The sequence below is a fragment of the Crinia signifera genome, chromosome 11 (assembly GCF_055691185.1).
Source record: "Crinia signifera chromosome 11, ASM5569118v1, whole genome shotgun sequence".
Taxonomy (NCBI): Eukaryota; Metazoa; Chordata; class Amphibia; order Anura; family Myobatrachidae; genus Crinia; species Crinia signifera.
The window spans coordinates 69,296,671-69,321,748 of NC_139227.1; the positions used below are offsets into that span (position 1 = coordinate 69,296,671).

The window sequence follows — 25,078 nt, forward strand, 5'->3', positions numbered from 1 at the left end:
ACTGGCTTTTTCTTGGGATAAGTAGTGCTTGGGAGGATACAGTATCTATTTTCTTCAATTTATAGACATTAAATACATTTATTGTGTCTATTTGTACCAATTTGGCATTATGCCCAGAGAATGAGACAGGGATGTCTCTTGTACAGTCTTATAAGAGATAAGCACATGCACTGTGCAGTGTTAACTGCTTGAAATGGTTCTGACCCTAGTTGTGCTTTAAAGCTGCTGATTGGCTATGTATGGCAGGGGTTCCCAATCTATTTCTAATCATGGCACCCTAGAGTATCAGAATATTTCCACGGCACCCCTAGGTCCCAAAAATATATATCAAATTAAGTAGATTGTGTTTATATGTGTTTCTTAAATTCAGTAATGTGGTAAAGGGCAGGATTTGGTTCTGATTGTACACTTATTATTGACAGCCACCAGCACTGGTTTTGTCCAGAAATAATTAATCATAAATAATTTGAATTGGTCCTGGACGACCAACCCAAGGCACCCCTGCAAGTGTCCCGAGGCACCCCAGGGAGCCTAGGCACACAGTTTGGGAACCACTGATGTATGGAGTGGTCTGCCTCCAAGTGAGTGTTATGCACCCAGACCTGGCTTCAGGTTAGTTATGGGTCAGCTCCACCTGGGTTGGAACAATGGTACTAAGCAAGCAGAGAAAATTAAAGGTAATGATGCACCAATCAGCTCCTAATATTTTCCAACCCATTCTGTAATGTGGCAGTTGCAGGAGCTGATTGGCACATTATCACCTACAACTTAATTTTTTTCTGCACGCTTAATAAATCTACCCCAGTATCTCAAAACCAAGTGTATCCTGATCTTTTGCTGGAAAAGTGGTATTCAAGAGAACAAGCACAATGCAGTGGTGTTTGGGTCAAATGCCACAAGTTGAGTAGGTTCCCAACATAATCGTGTGGGTTTTTCTTCTCTCCATCCACTAGTCTGCCAGGTGACGCAACCGGTTAGACTTCAAAGGTTACACTGTGGGAGATGTCATACATAGATCCAAGGCATATGTGTAAAGATGAACACGTGTAGTAACAGTAGCCATGTCAGGCACACAGACTAGCAGCAAACTTTTTAAATTAAAAATAACTTCTATATGGCTTGCGTGGGCCGTTACAAATGCTCAGTCAAGTGTACAAAATGCAAGGTATAGAGGGGAGTCCAGCAAGGCAAACTGGGAGTTGATCTGGTGGCTAACTTTATTTATTATACATTGCTCAAAAAAATTAAGGGAACACTTAAACAACACGATGTAACGCCCAAGTCAATTGCATTTCTGTGAAATCAAACTGTCCACTTAGGAAGCAACACTGGCAATCAATTTCACATGTTGTGCAAATGGAATAGACAACAGGAGATAAACAGCCCAACAGCAGGATCGCTAACTCCACCTTTGTGCAAGGAGGAGCACTGCCAGAGCCCTGCAAAATGACCTCCTGCAGGCCACAACAGTGCATGTGTCTACTCAAACGGTCAGAAACAGACTCCATGAGGGCCCAATGTCCACAGGTGGGGGTTGTGCTTACAGCCCAACACCGTGCAGGACATTTGGCATTTGCAAGAGAACACCAATATTGGCAAATTCGCCACTGGCACCCTGTGCTCTTCACAGAGGAAAGCAGGTTCACACTGAGCACATGTGACAGTCTGGAGACGCCAAGGAGAACGTTCTGTTTCCTGCAGCATCCTCCAGCATGACCGGTTTGGCAGTGGGTCAGTAATGGTGTGGGGTGGCATTTCTTTGGAGTGCCGCACAGCCCTTTATGAGGTAGCCAGACTGCCATTAGGAACAGAGATGAGATCCTCAGTCCGCTTGTGAGACCACATGCTGGTGCAGTTGGCCCTGGGTTCCTAATGCAAGACAATGCTAGAACTCATGTGGCTGGAGTGTGTCAGCAGTTCCTGCAAGACGAAGGAATTGATGCTATGGACTGGCACGCCCGTTCCCCAGACCTGAATCCAATTGAGCACATCTGGGACATCATGTCTGGCTGCATCCACCAACGCCATGTTGCACCACAGACTGTCTAGGAGTTGGCGGATGCTATAGTCCAGGTCTGGGAGGAGATCCCTCAGGAGAACATCCGCCACCTCATCAGGTGCATTGTAGGGAGGTCATACAGGCACATGGAGGCCACACACTACAGAGTCTCATTTTGACTTGTTTTAAGGACATTACATCAAAGTTGGATCAGCTTGTAGTATGTTTTTCCCCTTTCATTTTGAGTGTAAAGCTTTGTACACATGGGGGAGATAGGGGCTGAAATCTCTGGAAATATGGTCGCAGGCGTCCATATTGCCAGTGATGGGAGTGTGCCCCGGCGATAAATCGCCGGGTGCACGCTCCCGTTTTCAGCCCCATTCTAATCGCTGGTCGCAGGAGCTTGCTCCTGCGACCAGCTGATTACCTCTGCGGCACCACTGGCAGAGGTTCCCTTTCATCAGCAACCATCTCTGGAAGTTGATGAAAAGGAGAAACTGAGCAATATATCCCCCCGTGTGTACGGGGCTTAACTCCAAATCCAGACCTCCATAGGTTAATAAATTTGATTTCCATTGATAATTTTTGTGTGATTTTATTGTCAGCATATTTGTAAAGAACAAAGTATTTAATAAGAATATTTCATTCATTCAGATCTAGGATGTGTTATGTTAGTGTTACCTTTATTTTTTTGAGCAGTGTATATATATATATATATATATATATATATGGTGCGGAAGACGTGGCACTCGCGGCGGCTTGGCAAAAGAAGACTCAGGAGACGGTGTATATCACCAATCAACGTTTCATTCAGTAAAGAATTTCGTCAGGATTACATCAAACATTAAACATTATGCTTACCTTATATCCCCCATTCCACGCCGGACAGCCCCGTCACCTGACGCTGAACCAGGAAGTGGCGCTTCCAGATGACGTCATGACGTCTGCAGCCCGGCCCGCAGACGTTCTGACACTGTTCCACGTCCTGCTCCTGGGTCAGTTGTCATGGAAACAGCACGCTATCAACAAGACAGAATGTAAAAAGGTATAAGGCAGCTGTACAAAATACATATATCAAAACACGCTACTAACAAGCTATATTAGAAAGCAGGCTAATAATCAGAAAAAGGGAAACATATCTACCAGCAAAAGATATGTATATCACATTGAATGCACAATCATAATAAACAGGAAATGGGCATGGTATCGTTTAACCCTCTGGGATGGATAGTATCCAACTTATTTATCCAAAATGCCTCTCTACGTAAGAGAACCAGATTTCTATCACCACCGCGTGATAGCGGGGGGATGAAATCAATCATACGGTATTTTAGAGATGTAAGACCATGCCGCAGTTCAAGGAAGTGTCTAGCCACTGGTTGCTCACTGGAGCCAGAATTAATGGCGGCTTTAATAGCCGATCTATGTGCTGTCATTCTTTCCTTGAACTTACGGCTGGTCTTACCCACATAAGAGAGCCCACAGGGGCAACTTATGAGGTATACCACAAATGAGCTCTCACATGTGAGGTGATGGCGAATATGAAATTTGACCCCAGAATGAGGGTGACAGAACACGTCTCCCGGTACCAAGAATTTGCATGTGGTACACGGACATTTAAAACATCCTTGTTTTTTGTGGGAGAGAAAATGACTAACCGGAGGTGTACCAGGTTGTAATATATCAGTTTTTACTAACCAGCTACGGATGTTGCGGGGGTTCGAATAACAAGGCATCAGGGTGGTGTTATTGAGATTAAGGTCATTATCAGTTTTTACAATACCCCAGAGTCGATTAGAGATTACCTTAATCTGAGGTGCTGCAGTATTGTATTGGATCACCCAGGGTAAACGATTTTCATTAGTTCTAACTACCTTATTGTCCAAAAGGTGTCTCCTATCTAACCCCAAAACCTTGAGCTTGGTTTCAACCAAGATCTCACGAGGGTAGCCTCTGATAACAAATTTATCAATTAATTCATCTATTTGATGACTGGCACTGGTTGAGTCATTATTGATCCTAAAAATCCTCAACATCTGTGAGTATGGTAATCCCGCTTTAAGACTGCGAGGATGACAACTATCCCAGTGTAGGAAGGTATTTCGATCAGTCTTCTTAATAAAAACAGAGGTGTTGATGACAGAGTTGTTAACCCTGATGAGAACATCAAGGAATTCAATTTCACATTGGCTGGTTCTATATGTAAATTTAACAGGGTGGGCAGTACCATTGATGTGATTGAAGATGTCCGTAAGATCACCCAACTCCCCCCGCCACACAAACAACAAGTCGTCTATGTAGCGGGTGAAGAAGGGGATACGAGAGGCAACCTCATCACAGTAGAAGAAAAAATTATGCTCCACATCAAACATATAGATGTTGGCATATGTAGGGGCCACCGAGGACCCCATAGCACATCCTTTGATTTGTAAGTAGTGCTGCCCATTGAACCTGAAAAAATTTTTAGTCAGAATCATCTCCAATAGTTCAATCCAAAAATCAATGAGGTCTGCGTCAAAGGTACCATTCGAGATCAATAACCTGCGGACAGACGCTAGTCCTTCCGCATGGGGTATTACAGTATAAAGGCTAGTTACATCAGCTGTAACTAGCCAACAGTCATTGGGTAAGTTACCAAAAGCCTCCAACTTTTTGAGCAGTGTGGTGGTATCTAGTAAAAAATGCTCATGTCCCTGTATAAGGGGCTGCAGTATAGTATCTAAATAAATTGCCACTGGTTGGAAAAGGGACCCCCTCGCCGAGATGATAGGACGCCCCGGCGGGGGGTCTAATCCCTTGTGGATTTTTGGCAATGTATATAGGATGGGCATGATGGGAAATTTAGGAATGAGTACCTGGCGCAAATCCTCATTGATTAATGAATTAATACATGCTCTATCTAGAATGCATTTCAACTGTTCAGAAAACATAATAGTAGGATCCGATCCCAATTTGGAATAGACTTCAGAATCAGACAATTGTCTAAAAATTTCATCACAATATACATCGCGATCCTGCACTACAATCCCGCCCCCCTTGTCCGCGGGCCGAATGACTATACGGTCATTTTTAGATAAATTCTGTAATGCCTCACGTTCAAGGGGGGAGAGATTGCAGTGTGGAGGAACAAACTCATTAATAGCAGTGGACACCTCAGAATCCAATATACGCATAAATGTCTTAATGCTAGGATTATTCGATAAAGGGTCAAACGAGGACCTCATTTTAAATTGCTTTAATTTATTAGGTAGAGGCTCCACATTATCCACTGGAGGAGATGGATTTTTATGGAAATATTCTTTTAGTTTGATCTTCCGCTGTAATTGATGCTTTTCAGCATGCCAGTTCAAAGGATTGAAGTGGGAAGATGGCACATAGGATAATCCCTTGCTGAGCACTGATTTCTCAGCCTCAGTTAGGTTATGTATAGATAAATTAAAAATTATTTCCTCTTTGTGCCTACGGGTGGCTTGTTTCCACGACCTTTGGCGTTGGTTCTGCCTCCCACGTCGAGTGGCCCTACGAGTGGGCCGCCTTGGGTACGTGTCTTCACCCCTAAAGGGACCGACTTCTTTCCTCTGACTTGGGTAGTCTCAGTATCACTAGCTGAACTCATGACCTCAGCTGAGGTGTCAGTGTCGACATTGGTCTTAGGGTACTTATGTCGTCTGAAAAATGGTTTTCTTCTGGAATCACTGCGACCTTGATTGGAAGTCCCAGATAACCAGTTATAGACCTGATGGGTTTCATAGTCCCGTTCAACTTTAGTGAATTTTTCTTTTTTGAAAGCGATCAAATCTTTCTTGTAGGTCGCTAATTGTGTTGACAGTTTAGCCATCCAATCGGTGTCAGGATCAGCTGTTAAAATAGGCATATGGACGGTTTCAAATTGTTTGATCTTTTCTTGATACTGTGTGATCTCCTTATTTGAATGCTCAATAACGAGCAATATTAGATCCATCGCACATTTATTAGTAATGGCGATCCACTTTGCACAGAAACCTGAATCATACCGTCCAATAGTGGGGCAGTTCTTAACACGGAAGCCCCGTGGAATCTTTTTCTGGCGAAAATAGTCGCTTAGTGATATAGCGTGATAAGTGTAATCTATTTCTTTCTTTCTGAGTCTCAATAGATCCCTGTAAGCAATATCGGCTGATTTGGCCTCCGATTCATCAAACAATTGCTGTTTGTGGATAATGCTATCAGCATCTGACTCCGAGTAGCTGAATAGATCATATTGTGGGATGATGCGAGGGTTGAATGCCTCGTTGGATTCACCACCATTAGCCATAGGGAAAAAGTTGCTTGATCAGGAAATTGCACAGTGTGTATGGATGTCCAATCACTGCAACTGCACTTATAACGTCAGTTGATGGCGGTTCAGTCCAGCAGTGAAAACACCAATGAACACAGTGCTTCAAAACAAATATTCACCACAGTGAAAAAACAGCAAGTCGCCCGGTATAAAAAGTGACCTATAAGGCCACTAGATGTCCTGTACGCAACAGTGTCATGTGGAGATAATTCCACTAATACTTGCTGGTTGCCTTGGCCCGGTTCACTCCTTGGTAGAGGGGTGTTCCAATGTATAGATACGATAGCCCGGCACTCCAAATAACTGTAGTAGCTGCGCCCGGTGCCCCTGTCGGAAAAGGGTGATGTATGGTGCGGAAGACGTGGCACTCGCGGCGGCTTGGCAAAAGAAGACTCAGGAGACGGTGTATATCACCAATCAACGTTTCATTCAGTAAAGAATTTCGTCAGGATTACATCAAACATTAAACATTATGCTTACCTTATATCCCCCATTCCACGCCGGACAGCCCCGTCACCTGACGCTGAACCAGGAAGTGGCGCTTCCAGATGACGTCATGACGTCTGCAGCCCGGCCCGCAGACGTTCTGACACTGTTCCACGTCCTGCTCCTGGGTCAGTTGTCATGGAAACAGCACGCTATCAACAAGACAGAATGTAAAAAGGTATAAGGCAGCTGTACAAAATACATATATCAAAACACGCTACTAACAAGCTATATTAGAAAGCAGGCTAATAATCAGAAAAAGGGAAACATATCTACCAGCAAAAGATATGTATATCACATTGAATGCACAATCATAATAAACAGGAAATGGGCATGGTATCGTTTAACCCTCTGGGATGGATAGTATCCAACTTATTTATCCAAAATGCCTCTCTACGTAAGAGAACCAGATTTCTATCACCACCGCGTGATAGCGGGGGGATGAAATCAATCATACGGTATTTTAGAGATGTAAGACCATGCCGCAGTTCAAGGAAGTGTCTAGCCACTGGTTGCTCACTGGAGCCAGAATTAATGGCGGCTTTAATAGCCGATCTATGTGCTGTCATTCTTTCCTTGAACTTACGGCTGGTCTTACCCACATAAGAGAGCCCACAGGGGCAACTTATGAGGTATACCACAAATGAGCTCTCACATGTGAGGTGATGGCGAATATGAAATTTGACCCCAGAATGAGGGTGACAGAACACGTCTCCCGGTACCAAGAATTTGCATGTGGTACACGGACATTTAAAACATCCTTGTTTTTTGTGGGAGAGAAAATGACTAACCGGAGGTGTACCAGGTTGTAATATATCAGTTTTTACTAACCAGCTACGGATGTTGCGGGGGTTCGAATAACAAGGCATCAGGGTGGTGTTATTGAGATTAAGGTCATTATCAGTTTTTACAATACCCCAGAGTCGATTAGAGATTACCTTAATCTGAGGTGCTGCAGTATTGTATTGGATCACCCAGGGTAAACGATTTTCATTAGTTCTAACTACCTTATTGTCCAAAAGGTGTCTCCTATCTAACCCCAAAACCTTGAGCTTGGTTTCAACCAAGATCTCACGAGGGTAGCCTCTGATAACAAATTTATCAATTAATTCATCTATTTGATGACTGGCACTGGTTGAGTCATTATTGATCCTAAAAATCCTCAACATCTGTGAGTATGGTAATCCCGCTTTAAGACTGCGAGGATGACAACTATCCCAGTGTAGGAAGGTATTTCGATCAGTCTTCTTAATAAAAACAGAGGTGTTGATGACAGAGTTGTTAACCCTGATGAGAACATCAAGGAATTCAATTTCACATTGGCTGGTTCTATATGTAAATTTAACAGGGTGGGCAGTACCATTGATGTGATTGAAGATGTCCGTAAGATCACCCAACTCCCCCCGCCACACAAACAACAAGTCGTCTATGTAGCGGGTGAAGAAGGGGATACGAGAGGCAACCTCATCACAGTAGAAGAAAAAATTATGCTCCACATCAAACATATAGATGTTGGCATATGTAGGGGCCACCGAGGACCCCATAGCACATCCTTTGATTTGTAAGTAGTGCTGCCCATTGAACCTGAAAAAATTTTTAGTCAGAATCATCTCCAATAGTTCAATCCAAAAATCAATGAGGTCTGCGTCAAAGGTACCATTCGAGATCAATAACCTGCGGACAGACGCTAGTCCTTCCGCATGGGGTATTACAGTATAAAGGCTAGTTACATCAGCTGTAACTAGCCAACAGTCATTGGGTAAGTTACCAAAAGCCTCCAACTTTTTGAGCAGTGTGGTGGTATCTAGTAAAAAATGCTCATGTCCCTGTATAAGGGGCTGCAGTATAGTATCTAAATAAATTGCCACTGGTTGGAAAAGGGACCCCCTCGCCGAGATGATAGGACGCCCCGGCGGGGGGTCTAATCCCTTGTGGATTTTTGGCAATGTATATAGGATGGGCATGATGGGAAATTTAGGAATGAGTACCTGGCGCAAATCCTCATTGATTAATGAATTAATACATGCTCTATCTAGAATGCATTTCAACTGTTCAGAAAACATAATAGTAGGATCCGATCCCAATTTGGAATAGACTTCAGAATCAGACAATTGTCTAAAAATTTCATCACAATATACATCGCGATCCTGCACTACAATCCCGCCCCCCTTGTCCGCGGGCCGAATGACTATACGGTCATTTTTAGATAAATTCTGTAATGCCTCACGTTCAAGGGGGGAGAGATTGCAGTGTGGAGGAACAAACTCATTAATAGCAGTGGACACCTCAGAATCCAATATACGCATAAATGTCTTAATGCTAGGATTATTCGATAAAGGGTCAAACGAGGACCTCATTTTAAATTGCTTTAATTTATTAGGTAGAGGCTCCACATTATCCACTGGAGGAGATGGATTTTTATGGAAATATTCTTTTAGTTTGATCTTCCGCTGTAATTGATGCTTTTCAGCATGCCAGTTCAAAGGATTGAAGTGGGAAGATGGCACAGAGGGTTAAACGATACCATGCCCATTTCCTGTTTATTATGATTGTGCATTCAATGTGATATACATATCTTTTGCTGGTAGATATGTTTCCCTTTTTCTGATTATTAGCCTGCTTTCTAATATAGCTTGTTAGTAGCGTGTTTTGATATATGTATTTTGTACAGCTGCCTTATACCTTTTTACATTCTGTCTTGTTGATAGCGTGCTGTTTCCATGACAACTGACCCAGGAGCAGGACGTGGAACAGTGTCAGAACGTCTGCGGGCCGGGCTGCAGACGTCATGACGTCATCTGGAAGCGCCACTTCCTGGTTCAGCGTCAGGTGACGGGGCTGTCCGGCGTGGAATGGGGGATATAAGGTAAGCATAATGTTTAATGTTTGATGTAATCCTGACGAAATTCTTTACTGAATGAAACGTTGATTGGTGATATACACCGTCTCCTGAGTCTTCTTTTGCCAAGCCGCCGCGAGTGCCACGTCTTCCGCACCATACATCACCCTTTTCCGACAGGGGCACCGGGCGCAGCTACTACAGTTATTTGGAGTGCCGGGCTATCGTATCTATATATATATATATATATATATTCATTACCATACCTCCCAACATGACCCTCTCCAGGAGGGACACAATGCTCTGTTTCTGGACTTCATTTATGATTACCATCACCTGTGCTTATCAATTATCCTGTTTAAAACAGGTGATGGCAATCATACATTATGGGGGAAGTCCAGAAACAGAGGATTGTTCCTGCGACCAGTGATCACTACGAGGGAGAAAACGGGAGCGCGCACCCGGCGATATATCGCCGGTGCACACTCCCATCGCAAGCAATATGGTCACTCAGCGACCATATTGCCCGCGATATTACACAAAATCGCCCCCGTGTGTACACAGCCTAAAACTGTGTACACTCGGGGGCGATAGAGGCTGAAATCGCTGGGAATATCGCGATGGGAGTGTGCTGGCGACCATATTGCGAGTAATGGGAGTGTGCTCCGGCGATAAATCGCCGGGTGCGCACTCCCATTTTCAGCCCCATTCTAATCGCTGGTCGCAGGCGACCAGCTGATTACCTCTGTGGCTCCCCCGGCAGAGGTTCCTTCTCATCAGCGACCATCTCTGTTCGCTGATGAAAAGGAGACACTGAGCAATATAATGTCCCAATGCGTATTGTTGTGCTGGTCTAGGGCTGTGTTTGTGGACCTGTTAATCAGAGGAGGGTATTGTCTTTTACTTCTGGACACTGGGACTTAATCAGACCTGATCGCTCTACTCAGTTGGGGGCGTGGGAGTTTTTTTATTTTTTTGGTACTTGAGTATTATCACGGCGCCCATCGCATATCGGAACACGATTTTTCATTGCATCGCATCGCATGCCATCCACCCTATATGATTTTAAATTGTATAATCACCCTAATGGGTGCTTACAATGTTTAATGCACCCCCACGCCACCCCCTGTATGAACGTGAACCCGAAGCATGGCTAGCCCGCGAGGGGCGGCGATACGCGTCCTCCAACCTTTTCATACCCCCACTATCCACGTCGGCGTGGAGTTGATTTTATATAGTGTGGCGAGCGCAGCGAGCCCCGCAAGGGTACGCGTATTACTTTACATGTAATCCGCGTCTGCTCGCCACGCTTCAGGCTCGGTGGCTCGCTGCGCTCGCCACACTATATAAAATCGACTCCACGCCGACGTGGATAGTGGGGGTATGAAAAGGTCGGAGGACACGTACCGCTGTGCTCACCACGCTTCGGGTTCACGTTCATAGTGAGGGTGGCGTGGGGGTCCATTTAACATTGAAAGCCCCCATTAGGGGCCATACAATTTTAAAATTGTATGACATCGGGGTACATTGTGGAACATCGCGGAACATCGCATAATATCACATGCCTTATGGTCTGCGATGCGATGTTCGCCGTGATAATACACAAGTACCATTTTTTTAAATTAGGGATCACAAATCCAGGGATTGAAAAAAAAATGCTCTGGGATTGGCATCCCTAGCTGGGAATATTTACAATGAGGTATTCAATTTATCAGTATGTGACTGGCTCCTCTCCCTCTGCCATCCCCCAGACCAGTTTTTAGAAATGTGCCGAGAGAGCTGGTCACATCCTCTGGAGCTCCAGAGAGATTTTAATTTCTTTAATTTTAATTTCTTTACTTCTACAACAGGCTGAGAGTTTTGCCTACTGTCAGCCTGCACCGAGGGAGCTGCTGGGGCAATTCGGTCTCGCCCTGCAGTGGTTTGACACCCCCTTTCCAGGCTGAGGGAGCACGATCCCTGGGATCCTCACATCCAGCAGCGTGCCGCTAAGATGGAGCTCCGCAGCCATTAGCAGAGGATATGGTCACTAGACAGACATGCATAAGGTCGACATGACTGAAGGTCAACATGGGATTAGGTCAACATGGGGTTTTTCACTTTTTGTTTGAGCCGACGTGCCGACAGGCAGTATTTCATGCCTTACCATCCACCAGGGCGTGGTGGGAGAATAAAATAGTGTGCCTGAAGCATGGCGAGCGCAGCGAGGGGACGCGGTTCTATGTTTCAGTGTCTATGTTGACTGTCGAAATTCAGAACAACAAAAAAGTGAAAAACCCCATGTCGACCTAATGACCCTGTTAACCTAACCCCATGTCGATCTTCGGTCTTGTCAACCTTGTGGTGTCCACCTAATGCTTGTCTGTCCGATGATCCCATTCCATTAGCACGGCTCCTGGCACTTCCAAGCGGCTACTGTGCAGAGAAGGGGGAGAAGAGGCACAGCAATCCCCATGGCAGCCATAACATTGGGATAGCCTCCCTTTCCTTTAGTTTAGACAGGATGTGTTTCTAGGGACCGCCCACCTGGTGGTATATAACCTCACTCCTCCCCTTTCCTCCTTGTCTTTTCTCCTGTCTCCTAACTAGTTTGGATAGGTAGGCAGTATTAGGGTTCGTTCCTGCTAGGGCTTACCTCTATCTCAACATGGAGCTGAAAGGGGTGGCTTCCGGGGGAGAAGAAGAGAATCCGGGAGCATGGCCTGTCTAGACTCCTTCTCGTCTATACTAGGACTTGGTGCTCTTGGGGAGTTTCTTTTCAGAGTCTTTTCAGAGTCCTGTCCACCTGCTTATTCAGCTGTAGCTGCCAAAAAAATTGCACTGGACAGCATTGAGGTTTGTAGATGCTGAGAGTACCAAGCCACAATAGTGCCAAGGGCCATTATGTAGCTGCAGTTCACCGGGTGCTAAGAGCCGCAGGTCTGCTACTGGATGGTCAGAGAGCCCTGCTGTACAGCATGACCCCAGTACAGCAGCTGCCAGGTGCTGTGTCGCGTCCCTGACACTTCTGATCAGCACCATTCTCACTGTCTGACATCTCACTACGTCCAGAAGGCTGTGCCTGGGGCTATACCTGCGCAGCAGGAGTATCTGTTTTAAAAAGGGCACTGAGCTGCCTATTCATGCAGCATTAAAATGCTAGAAGCAAGTCTCTACTTGTGCTGGAGCACTGGAAAGATGGAAATACCTCCCCCCACCAAGCCTGAAAATGCCCAGACGAGGTAAATCCCTTCTAAGGGCATTATGCTTTAAATGTTGCTACCACCCCCTCACTTGCAAGGTGCGCTTGCTAATTAAATCATATTGTATTTATTGTTTTCCACCCTTTATTCTGCTTTGATATGTCCCAATGGCTGCCATGGGGATCTTAGAAGAAACCAGTTAATTATATTCCCCAATAATTCAATTTCTTCTTGCAGATCCCATGGCAGCCATTAGAATCCCTCCCCTTGTATTGTTTTTCCAGGGACCTAAATATGGAGACGCTCAAAAGACAAGGGGGAGGAATGAGGTTATATACCGCCAGGTGAGCGAGCCCTAGAAACACATCCTGTCTAAACTAAAGGAGAGAGGGAGGGTATCCCGGTGTTACGGCTGCCATGGGAACTCTAAGAAGAAATGGAATTATCGGTGAGTATAACTTGCTTGTTTATAGGTGACCTAGAATGGTGTGTAACCGTATCACTACACCCAGGTAGGTTCCCAAATGTGCAGGTCTCTGTACACTGGTTTATTCTGCAAGAAGTGAAACTAGCTGACTTTATAATGAAAAGCTTTGGAACTACTGAGAAGATTTGGTGTTTGAAGTCCCTTTTCTCACGATCTAACATCAGTATTTTTGCAGGCAATTGGTTGGATGGGATTGGTAATCTAAAAACCATTAAATGCAAGTGTCTTTATCAGAACCACACGGAGTGTGACAGGTAGGTTGCTGAACACTTTCCCCTCCACTTTGCCCCAACTAACATGATTGATTTATCTCATGGAATCTCGTTAGCACAATTATAGCCTCTAAACAGTCAGTAATTAATGTAGAATGTCTGCAATCATTGTAGTCCTCAGGATGTCTAATCTGATGTCATTTTCATTTTTAGTGTGGACTCTACAACGGTACCAGGATGGGTATGATCCATTTAAACTTCCTGCTCGTCATCAAGTAAATTCTGCTAGATTAAAATTCTAATGTATCATGCCATATTGATGCTGTACAATGTATTGGAGTAATTCACGGGGATTTACTCAATGATGAATCATCCACTATACCCTGAGCTGGCACTCGTGTTGGCTATGACCAGGATCGTCGCTATACTGAGAGCTGCCCCTTGCCAGTGCAGTTACTAAGAGGTTTCAGGTGTGCTGCATTACTAAACGTGTCTCTTCTTGCAGGTGTCTGAACACAACAACACTGCCTCAATCCTGGTGGGTAACAAACTATTTGCTTTTTCCTTGTAAACCAGCTGACTGCTTCATCTTTAAGTGATCAGACAAGCTGAAAAGAGGTAGGAGCTGATTGGCTAATGGTTTATCACTCTCCATTTTATCACTTTCTAAGGCTTAGTACATCTCGCCCTTAGTATGTCTGGCAAGAGCTTGGACTAGATGAGGGCATTCCTTTAGTTCATACTTGCCTACCTGACCCTCTCCAGAAAATGCTCTGTTCCTGGACCTCCCTGGTAATGTATTATTGCAAACACCTGTGGGGAGCTAGGTAAAGGTGTTTCACCACAGGTGCTGGCAATCCTACACTACCAGGGAAGTCCAGGAGCAGCATTTTCTCCCTCATGGAGAGGGTCAGGTAGGCAACCATGCTTTAGTTTGAGTCACCTGACTCTAATGCTGGGTTCATCTACAGATTTCTGTTCAATCTGGTGGGAACAAAAATCTGGCAATGTATGGGAGCATATGAGACTCCAAATCTGGGGTAGCCAACTCCAGTCCTCGAGAGCTACCAACAGTTCATGTTTTCCAGATCTCACAGAATCACAAGTGAAGTAATTAGCTCCACCTGTTGATCTTTGAAAATGTTTCAGCTAGTAATGAGTGCACCTGTGCAGCAGCTAGGTTGTCTGGACAATGTGAACTGTTGGTAGCTCTCAAGGACCGTAGTTGGCTACCACTGCTCCAAATGCTGGAAAACAAACTAAGTTTATTTTTATTAAGTCAAATTTACTTCAGCCATTTTATCTGAACATTATTTTTTTTCAGTCTTTTTCCAGTGTTATATTTTTCTCCCATACAGTGCCAGATTTGTGTTCCCACCACACAGATTGGACAAATCTTTATATATACACTGCTTAAGTGTTCTGGGATGGTACAGCTGCTACTCACAATCCCTAAGCAGTCAACTTCCTTGCTTGATGGTCTGGTACCATACTTGCCTCCCCGACCCTCTCTGTGGCCAGATGTATCAAGCTTCAAAAAGTGATAAAATGGAGAGTGATAAACACCCAACCATGTTAGACTCATATCTGCCATGTTAGAGTGGGTTTGAAAAATGACAAGTAGCAGCTGGTTGTTTATCACTCTCCATTTTATCACTTTTTGAAGTGGACATACTTGCCTACCTGACCCCCTCCATGAGGGAGAAAATGCTCTGTTCCTAGATAATTAATAAGAAAGGTGTTTCGCCACAGGTGATGGCAATCATACATTACCAGGGAAGTCAAGGAACAGCATTTTCTCCCTTATGGAGAGGGTCAGGTAGGCAAGTATGTCTGGTACGTACTTGCAAGGGCGTAACTACCATAGGTGCAAGGGGTGCAGCTGCTATGGGGCCCAGAGCTGAAGGGGGCCCATCTTTGCTGTCTAAGTATATGTTTTACATACATTTATCACCATCAGTTGCTAAATAGGGGGCCCTTACAAACTTTTGCTATGGGGCCCACGATTATCTAGTTACGCCTCTGCGTACTTGCATACATATGTATGTGTGTGTGTGTGTGTGTGTGTGTGTGTGTTAGGGTTACCACCTTTCCCCTTTAATTCCGGACACATATTAATTACACAGGTTCTGTGGAAGTTTAAAACCAGGTGAAATGGAGTCTTGAAGTCGGCCAGCCACAGAACCTGTGTAATTAATATGTCCGGAATTAAAGGTGAAAGGTGGTAACCCTAGTGTGTGTGTATATGTATATGTGTATGTATGTACACTGCTGGGGCAAATGATCAGCTGTGGTGTGTATGATGAGACTTATCACAGACCTGTTCTGAGACCTGTGAAGACAGCTGATGTCTCTGAGCCACCTACAGTATCACACATCCCTATAATGGCAGTCCTCACTACTTATACCAGTGCTAAGCTATGTGCTTCATAAGGGAGGCTGACTTTTCCCAATTAGATACCTCCCTATTGGTTTGCACAAATTTCAGTGTGCAAATATCCTATATAAAGACACTTTGTAATGATTCAGTTGAACATATGATCGTCTGGCTATAAAATGACTTGTATGGCTTAATCTGTCACACATGGCTTGTTTAAAGCTACTGAAATGTAAACTTGCCTGACATGCCACACTAACTTTTAATGTTCTCTTAGGGTTACAGTATGTTGCTTCTGGCATCTTCTGCTGCAGGTGAGTAATAACCTGGCTAGACCTATACCCCTTTCACACCGCACAAATATACCGGATGGACTCTGGGTTTTAGTACAGCCCACCTGGGTGAGCTTGCGGTACGAAAGGGCCATTTTCATTACCCTGTTTCAGCAATCCGACCCGGATCCCGTTCACTGCTATGGATGAGGCAGCGGAGTCGGTGCTGCCTCCTCCTCTTGGCCCACACATCGCTGCTCTGGCCCGCCCCCTACATGATGTCAGTGCCGGGCAATGTGCTGGGTGCTGACAGGGCATGATTTATCGCAAATGCTGGGTCACACTCGGGATGGAACCAGGTCCAAATTCCAGTGGTGATCCAGCATTTGCAATGTGAAAGAGGTACAGGTAATCTCAGTGAGCCATCTGTGATGATTAATAGACAAGCATATGTCTGACTGTGTAGTGATGTCTCCTATAGTCTGAGGTGGCAGCTGCACTTTCTAATCAGGAACTGGTCCAGTAGCGGCAACCAGATTATCCCCAGTGTTATCTATAGTGCTAATGGTAATAGACAGTTGTGGTACTTTAGCTGGCATGTGTCATTCTTGGTAGTCTCATCCTAATACTATACACACACCTATTCCTACAGATGCTGATGTGAGATGTGCAGTGACCACTGTTCTCCAGGTAAAGACTTACTATTTACCCTGATAATGGCTATTAATCTGGTTTAGAGTAGTGTCTACGTCGACCTGACTAAAGTATCTGCCACCATTTGCTTCATTTACTATCAATGTGGACTATTATTGGCAGTAGTAACCTGTGTAATGTCACATTTCCAAACTTACAAAATGTGTCCAAAAAAACAAACTAGTCTACAATTTGGTCCTGTAAGATACATGTCTATTCATCGGTTTCACCCTAAATACTGTGTATCTATACCACACCCTAGTTGCCTCCTGCCCTTATGATGATTACCCCACATGTCTTATCTACTGTATGGTGCCAGAGCCTGTAAAGGTTGAACCCACTGGTACTTTCAGTAGGCTAGGAGAGACGGCATGTTCCAGCAGGAACGGTCTGACAGGGCATCTCTATCTGTACTTCTAGGAAGCTGCTTGGTCAGTCACACTACAGTGTGGAAAAGTCACTTTGTACTTCTGAAATGAATGCACTTGTCTCTGCCATAACTGGCTCTGAACATATGAGAAACAGAAGATAATGATCACACTGCAAACTTGGCATTGTAGACTTCATTCTTGTCCCTTATTCACAGGTACAATGTATGTGTGCCAGGTATGTTTTATATTAAAGTATTTGTTGCTGTGGAGCCAATGATTATCTCTGTTACCGCCCCAGTCTGATGTTTGGTGACTGACTGGTATATTCTGAGGCTCTGCCAGTGCTGTCTAGATGTAGCTTCAGAAGTGTCCTGCATCATTCTAAATCTCTCCTTCCTCTTATAGGCGACCTAGAATGATGTGTAACAGCACCGCTACATCTAGGTAGGTTCCCAAATGTGCAGGGCTCTTTATACTGGTTTCTGCTGCAATGGTGAATCAAACTAGCTCACTATGACATAATAATGAAAAGCTTCTGAACTACTGAGCAGCTTCTGGTCTCTGGGCTACGTCTTGGTTTTTTTCTTTAAATTCTAACATCTGTATTTGCAGAAACTGTTGGATGAGTTGTGACCCTTCCATAACCCCTCGGCTTGATCAGAACTACACTGAGTGTAAAAGGTAGGTTGCCATGTAATTCCCTCCTCACTTTGCCCCAACTAACATGATGAATTTATCTCATGGAATCTCGTTCGTCTGAATTTTCTGATGAGACTTTATTACTGATGTAGTGGGTGTATGTATGCAGAAGGGGTTTTCCTCCTCTTCATTGATTTTAAGTTATGCTTTCCATGTCTTCTAGCATCAAGTCGCTTGGCTAATGAAATGGATTGTAAAATGGTGAGTGATTTCTGCTATCTAGAAAATCCTTTAAGTTAATCGCAACCAAGCTCCTTTTTTTCTTCTACGATCCCCATGGCAGCCATGACAGTGGGATATTCCCCTCCTCCTACCAGATTAGACAGGACTTTTTTCAGGGACCGCCCACCCTGGGTATAACAGCTCACACCTCCCTTTCCTCTGTGTCTTTTTCTCCTGTCTCCGTCTAGATAGGACAGGCAGGGCGTTATTTTATTTTTAAACAGGGCTACCTCTTTACACTTATGGGATGGCTTCCCGGGAAGAAGGAGAGTTGCGGAGGAGTGGGGCCTTTGAGATACCTGCCTCCAGCAGCTGTTAAGGGTAAGGACTGTGCTTAGCGCCAGTTGCTTGCTAAAATCCTGGCAGCATATCATACTAAAACCCCCGTTTCTGTGTGGGTGTATGGCGGCAGTACCTTTAGGCGTCTGAGCGGTGAAACACGCTGGGAGACAGAGCTGGGGAGGACTGTCGCGTGGCTGTCAGCGCGTGTAAGCGTCTGGCTGGGAGCCGCCGGGTGCTGGGACGCGTGCGGTGGAAGTGCGCATAAGATGTCACTTCCGCCGACGTTGTGCACCAAGTGTGCGCCCGAATGTTGTCCCCGGAAACAGGGACCCGATTTTTGGTTCCGCATTGCAGAAATCAGCGCTGGAATCGCCAGATGGAAGCGCTGCTGGCGATTGAAGGGTTAAAGCTGTCCTAATATAAACGGACATGCAGTGCAGCTGCTATGGTGTTGTACAAGCAGCAGAACCATGGAAGAAAGCCAGCAGCAGCAAGGACCTTCTTCCCAGCAGCCTGACATTGCCCCTTTGAGTGTGCCTAAATCACCTGTTCATAAAAAAAGGACAGCTAAGAAGAAATTCCTTACCTGCACCTGCATGAGTTGTGACAAGGCATTTGCTAGTGCTGATAAGAGGACTCTGTGTGAAGAGTGTGACAAAATCCCACAGCCTAAGGTGGATAAGTCGGACCAAACGGATGTCCTTAAACTAATGGATTGGCTGCAAAAGTCATTCGTCTCTAAAGAGGAGTTCTTGCAGTCTCAGAAACCCAAGAGGTCTCGGGAGCAGGCTGGAATGCTGACAGAAGGGGGTGGTTCTTCGGAGGAGATAGAACCATTGGAGGCAGAGGACATTGAGGAAGGTGAAATAGAGGAAGATGTGAGATCTTTCAACCTCGAATTGGTGGAAAGTGTGTTGAAAAGCATTTACAAATCCATGAATTACCCGGAAGTTTCAGACACCACAGCGGATCCACTTTTCGAAGATAGATCGAAGAAAGGAAGAACATTCCCGGTTCACAAAGTAGTCCGTGAGATGATCAATAAGGAATGGGTCAACACGGATAAAAGGATGGCTGGATGGGCGAGAGTGGATAAGATGTATCCGTTCAAGGATAAGGATTTCCTGAAGTGGTGTCTAGTGCCCAAGGTTGATGCAGCGGTGGCAGAGCTGACGTCTACAACAACCATACCGCTGGAAGATGGGGCGGCGTTTAAAGACGCTATGGAAAGGAAGATAGAAAATTCGCTTAGGAAATTGCACCAGACCTCTGCGCTGTCGCTTAAATCCAGCGTGGCTATCGCTTCGGTGGCAAGGGCAATGAGGCTATGGTCGTCGGAGCGCCATACAGACATAACCGAGAAGATTTCCAAGCAATATCTGCTGAGAAGCTTACAGACCATACAGAAGTCTATCGAATACCTGTGTGAGGCCTCTTTGGACGCGGTGTTGTTCTCGGCTAAGGCGATGGCACAAGGGGTGACGGCCAGGAGGGCGCTCTGGCTCAAGCCCTGGAGTGCGGATGCCAACTCCAAAAATCGTCTAACGGCACTACCCTTTGAAGGCGGGTTCTTGTTCGGCTCAAAATTGGATTCGATGATCCAGAGAATTTCAGGGGGAAAATCCGTGAGACTACCCCAAGACAGGAGGAATAGGTTTCCCATCCCTACGTCTAGCAGGCAGAATTATAGAGAGGCAAGAAGTTATCGGCCCGGTCGCCAGTACTCCCGTAGGGGGAATCCAAATATGACTCGCCAGTCGTATCGGAGAGGTTCCAAGTTATGACGGTGGTTCAATGGTGAGAGTCGGAGCCCGGTTGTTTCAGTTTTCGGAAGTCTGGAAGACATCGATATCAGACAGATGGGTCAGCAACATTGTGGAAAGGGGCTACCAAATAGAATTTCTAAGGAGGCCTTGGAAGAACAAATTTGTCAAGTCAAGAGTTCCAGTGAAGAAACTGGAAAAAGACTCTCACCTTGAAGATTCTACAGCTTCTACAAATAGGAGCAATAGAACATGTCCCGAAAGACCAAGTAGGTCTGGGGTATTATTCGAATCTTTTTTTAGTGGAGAAGAGTACAGGTGGTTTCAGGACCATCTTGGACCTGAGAGGATTGAATCTCTTTATCAAGAAACTAAGTTCAAGATGGAAACTATAAGTTCTATCCTTATGGGTCTCAGGCAAGAAGATTGGTTAGCGTCCATAGACCTAAAAGACTCTTATTATCACGTCCCCGTGTCACTAGAGGACAGAAAGTTTCTCAGGTTCTCGCTTCTCGACCAACATTATCAATTCACCTGCCTTCCCTTCGGGCTCAGGACATCGCCGAGAGTGTTCACAAAAGTCTTGGTGACACTTGTGGCAGAGCTGAGGAAGCAGGGAATCCAAATCTGGCCGTACTTGGACGACCTATTGCTGGCAGGAAGATCAGTGAAAGAGGTCCAGATAAGTGTCAAAACTACAATAGAATTTCTGCAGGAGCATGGTTGGGTGATCAACCAAGAAAAGTCAGCTGCAGCCAACCCAGACAATCAAGTTCCTGGGTGTTCTTATAGACACAGTAAAATTTTCAGTGAGCTTGTCGGTAGACCGCTGTCTGAAAATACAAAATCTGACGCAACTGTTATTGACAGAAGGAAGATGCTCCCTGAAGATGGCGCTACAGCTTCTAGGGATGATGACATCGTGTATACATATCATTCCATGGGCCCAGTGGTACATGAGGAAGCTACAGTGGCAGTTGCTCCCATTCATGAAGAATCAAACCCACGAGGGGTTCCAGATAGTCCTGAATGCCAAGACGAAGAATTCGTTAAGGTGGTGGAGCTCTGGCTTGAGGAAAAGAAGCTCCAGTCTCTCAAGCCCAGAATTTGTGGTGATGACGACCGATGCGAGTCTTCAAGGTTGGGGCGCTCACCTCGGGAAGAGCTCGGTACAAGGGTCTTGGACCACAGAAGAGAGTTCAAGGTCATCGAATGTCAGAGAATTGCTCGCCGTTTGTGAAGCAATCTGTTGCCTACAAGACAAGGTTCGGAATACCAACCTATCATGTCAGACAATATGACAGTAGTGGCACATATAAACCACCAAGGGGGTACAAGGAGTTTACCTGTACTGAGAGTGTTGGAGAAGATCATGTCGTGGGCAGTGAACAATCTGCAATCAATCTCGGCCGTGTACATTCTGGGTCCAGAGAATACAGTAGCAGACTTTCTGTCGCAAGAGGCTTCTGCCAGGAGAATGGGAGTTGGACTCGAAGATTTTCAGTCAAATAGTTGCCAGATTTGGCGAACCCGAGATAGACCTGATGGCTTCGTTCTCCAACAAGAAGGTGAGCAGATTCTGCTCGAAATCCTTTCACCCACAAGCCACGGCACTGGACACGTTTTCAGTGAAATGGGAGTTCACTCTGGGATATGTCTTCCCGCCATTTCCCATGATCAGCAGAGTGCTCAAGAAAATCAGAGAGGACCGAGTGGAAGTACTGATAGTGCTTCCATTTTGGCCGAGAAGAGCCTGGTTTACTTCAGTGTTAAGAATGGCGGTGCAACCACCTTGGGTGTTGCCGGTGATACCAGACCTGTTAAAACAGGGACCAATACGTCATCCAGAGCCAGAGAGCTTCTCGCTGAGGGCATGGCGATTGAGCGGGCGACTTTGAAGCGTCATAACTTGTCTGAACAAGTGACCGAATTGTTGTTGAAAGCAAGGAAAGAAGGTTCCTCGCTCATATATTACAAAACCTGGAAGAGGTTCATCTCATGGGGGAAGTTTGAGGGGCAGTTTGCCGATATCTCTACGGCCAAAGTCTTGCAATTCCTGTATGAAGGGTTCGAGTTGGGGCTTGCGGTAGCCACCATTAAGTCACAAATTTCTGCTCTCAGTGTACTGTTGGACAGAAGATTAGCTGAAGAGAAGCTAGTAAAGAAGTTCTGCAGAGCAATCAAGGGAATACGGCCCCCAAGAAAATCTTTAGTGGCCCCCTGGGATCTGAATTTGGTGCTAAGGGCACTAATGCTACAGCCGTTTGAACCCTTGGAAGACACTTCGGTAAAGTACCTAACATGGAAAGTACTGTTCCTGATAGCTATAACATTGGCGAGGAGGGTCAGCGAGATTCAGGCCCTCTGGATCAAGGAACCGTACCTAGTGATCTTCCCTGACAGGGTTGTGCTGAGAACTCACCCAGACTTCATGCCGAAGTCATATCAGCGTTCCACTTAAATCAGGAAATATCCTTGCCTAGGTTTTTCCCTGATCCGATTAATGACGAACAGAAGGCCTATCATACGCTGGATCTGGTGAGAGCAGTTTCAGTGTATCTGGACCGTACAAAGGAGATCAGAAAGTCTGATCACTTATTCATTATTCCTGAGGGTCCGAAGAAGGGCTCTAGGGCCACGAAACAAACCATTTCAAGATGGATACGAGAAGTTATCGTATTCGCCTACAAAAATGAAGATAAGAGACCACCTCCAATCATCAAGGCACATTCAACCAGGGCAGTGGCCACATCATGGGCTAGAAGGGCCAAGGCGTCGGTATCGGAGATCTGTCAAGCCGCTACATGGTCATCCGTTCATACCTTTACTAACCACTATGCCTTGAATGTGTCTACAGCCCACTTTGGGAATCTTGTAATCGAAGAGGCCTTGTCCATAAGATAAGTCTCTTGAATAAATTACTATTGCATTCATATTGGCTCCCTCCCGTTTATTGTACAGCTTGGGTATGTCCCACTGTCATGGCTGCCATGGGGATCGTAGAAGAAATATGCGAATTATACTCACCGATAATTCCTTTTCTTCCTAGAGATCCCATGGCAGCCACTTATTTCCCACCCTTTGTGTTAGAATTTTTTTCAGGGACGTTGGTGCGGAGACACTCGAAAGACACAGAGGAAAGGGAGGTGTGAGCTGTTATACCCAGGGTGGGCGGTCCCTGAAAAAAGTCCTGTCTAATCTGGTAGGAGGAGGGGAATATCCCACTGTCATGGCTGCCATGGGATCTCTAGGAAGAAAAGGAATTATCGGTGAGTATAATTCGCATTTTTTTTTTTTTGCCCATTTGATTTAAAGATTAAAGGGGTCTCTAATAATGAATCATCCACTATACCCTGAGCTGGCGCTTGCTTGCTATGACCAGGATCGTCGCTATCCTGAAGAGATTCCCTTTTTAGACTATAAAACCTGCTTAATCTGGGATGACCTAAATTGTATTTTTTCCTCCCCAGCATAAATGAAGGGTCAAAGTGCAAGACATACAGGTAAGGCTTGACAATGTCTAATTCAACCATCTAATGCAGTGTTGGCTCATGTTGAAGTACTCTAGTTGGTGGTACGGTCATCCTGAGCTGTGATGAGGTTACTACCGCCCCAGGTCATCCTGAGCTGTGATGAGGTTACTACCGCCCCAGTCTGATTTCTGTGACTGAGTGGTATCTTCTGAGCTTGTGTAGGCTTTCAATAAAGTTCTACAAGAGGGTAGGGCACAGTGTCCTATGAGGGCGCCTAGGGGTGGGTGGGTTTGCTAAGCGGCAGTTAAGTGTATAGGGGTGTCAGACCCAAAAGAAAAAAGGTGTATAACTGCGCCGAGACTAAGAGCACATGCAACAGGTGTCACTAAAAATCATGTATTATGTTTATTAAAACATTTAAAATTACGTGGTGGGATCATGGTTAGTTGGTATTCAATAAATGAATGATTATAGTCATTTTGTAATTCTGAAATGAATGCACTTGTCTCTGCCATAACTGGCTCTGAACATATGAGAAACAGAAGATAATGATCATACTGCATACTTGGCATTGTAGACTTCATTCTTGTCCCTTATTCACAGGTACAATGGATTGGTGGACAGTATACGTTTTATATGAAAGTATTTGTTTCTGTGGAGCCAATGATTATTTATTTAGTAACAAGTTTCTTATATAGCGCACACATATTCCATAGAGCTTTACCGATAACATCAGTCCCTGCCCCAGTGGAGCTTACAATTTATATTCCCTACCACGTGTACACGCACACAGACATTCTAGGGTTAATTTTGTTAGGAGCCAATTCGCCTACCAGTATATTTTTGGATTTTATTTTTTTTTTAAACCCGCAAGGAGAGTCCAAGGGTGTTGGTGCTTGCGATGCCTGACCTTCCCATCGCTGTACGGGAAGAGGTGGCTCCTTCCATAATTATCTGTTACCGCCCCAGTATGATGTTTGGTGACTGACTGGTATCTTCTGAGGTTCTGCCAGTGCTGAACATATCAGAAACATAACATAATGATCACACTGCAAAATTGGCATTGTAGACTTCATTCTTGTCCCTTATTTACAGGAACAATGGCTGTGTGCACAGTATGCCAGGTACATTTTATATTAAAGTATTTGTTGCTGTGGAGCCAGTGATTATCTCTGTTACTGCCCCAGTCTGTTTGGTGACTGACTGGTATATTCTGAGGCTCTGCCAGTTTTGTGTAGATGTAGCCTTAGAAGTGTCCTGCATCATTCTAAATCTCTCCTTCCTCTTATAGGTGACCTAGAATGATGTGTAACAGCACTGCTACATCTAGGTAGGTTCCCAAATGTGCAGAGCTCTGTATACTGGTTTCTGCTGCAATGATGAATCAAACTAGCTCACTATGG

At 45.1% G+C, this 25,078-nt stretch overlaps 1 long non-coding RNA gene and 7 other non-coding genes across 8 annotated transcripts; all 8 read left to right on the top strand.

The window, feature by feature from the left end:
- Positions 1-12,497: 12,497 nt before the first annotated feature.
- Positions 12,498-17,461, top strand: LOC146046214 (uncharacterized). The gene is made up of 4 exons (XR_014465788.1): positions 12,498-14,061; positions 16,178-16,214; positions 16,825-16,862; positions 17,286-17,461. It is a non-coding gene; the product is annotated as an uncharacterized LOC146046214 (long non-coding RNA).
- LOC146046531 (small nucleolar RNA SNORD22) lies at positions 17,138-17,265 on the top strand. Its single transcript, XR_014465928.1, has one exon. It is a non-coding gene; the product is annotated as a small nucleolar RNA SNORD22 (small nucleolar RNA).
- Positions 17,462-17,502: 41 nt separating the features above from the next.
- LOC146046524 (small nucleolar RNA SNORD31) lies at positions 17,503-17,573 on the top strand. Its single transcript, XR_014465922.1, has one exon. It is a non-coding gene; the product is annotated as a small nucleolar RNA SNORD31 (small nucleolar RNA).
- A 148-nt stretch (positions 17,574-17,721) lies between these two features.
- Positions 17,722-17,788, top strand: LOC146046509 (small nucleolar RNA SNORD29). The gene has a single exon (XR_014465908.1). It is a non-coding gene; the product is annotated as a small nucleolar RNA SNORD29 (small nucleolar RNA).
- A 168-nt stretch (positions 17,789-17,956) lies between these two features.
- LOC146046515 (small nucleolar RNA SNORD30) lies at positions 17,957-18,027 on the top strand. Its single transcript, XR_014465914.1, has one exon. It is a non-coding gene; the product is annotated as a small nucleolar RNA SNORD30 (small nucleolar RNA).
- Positions 18,028-23,824: 5,797 nt separating this feature from the next.
- Positions 23,825-23,893, top strand: LOC146046517 (small nucleolar RNA SNORD31). Its single transcript, XR_014465916.1, has one exon. It is a non-coding gene; the product is annotated as a small nucleolar RNA SNORD31 (small nucleolar RNA).
- A 728-nt stretch (positions 23,894-24,621) lies between these two features.
- LOC146046528 (small nucleolar RNA SNORD31) lies at positions 24,622-24,683 on the top strand. Its single transcript, XR_014465926.1, has one exon. It is a non-coding gene; the product is annotated as a small nucleolar RNA SNORD31 (small nucleolar RNA).
- Positions 24,684-24,830: 147 nt separating this feature from the next.
- LOC146046526 (small nucleolar RNA SNORD31) lies at positions 24,831-24,898 on the top strand. The gene has a single exon (XR_014465924.1). It is a non-coding gene; the product is annotated as a small nucleolar RNA SNORD31 (small nucleolar RNA).
- Positions 24,899-25,078: the final 180 nt, after the last annotated feature.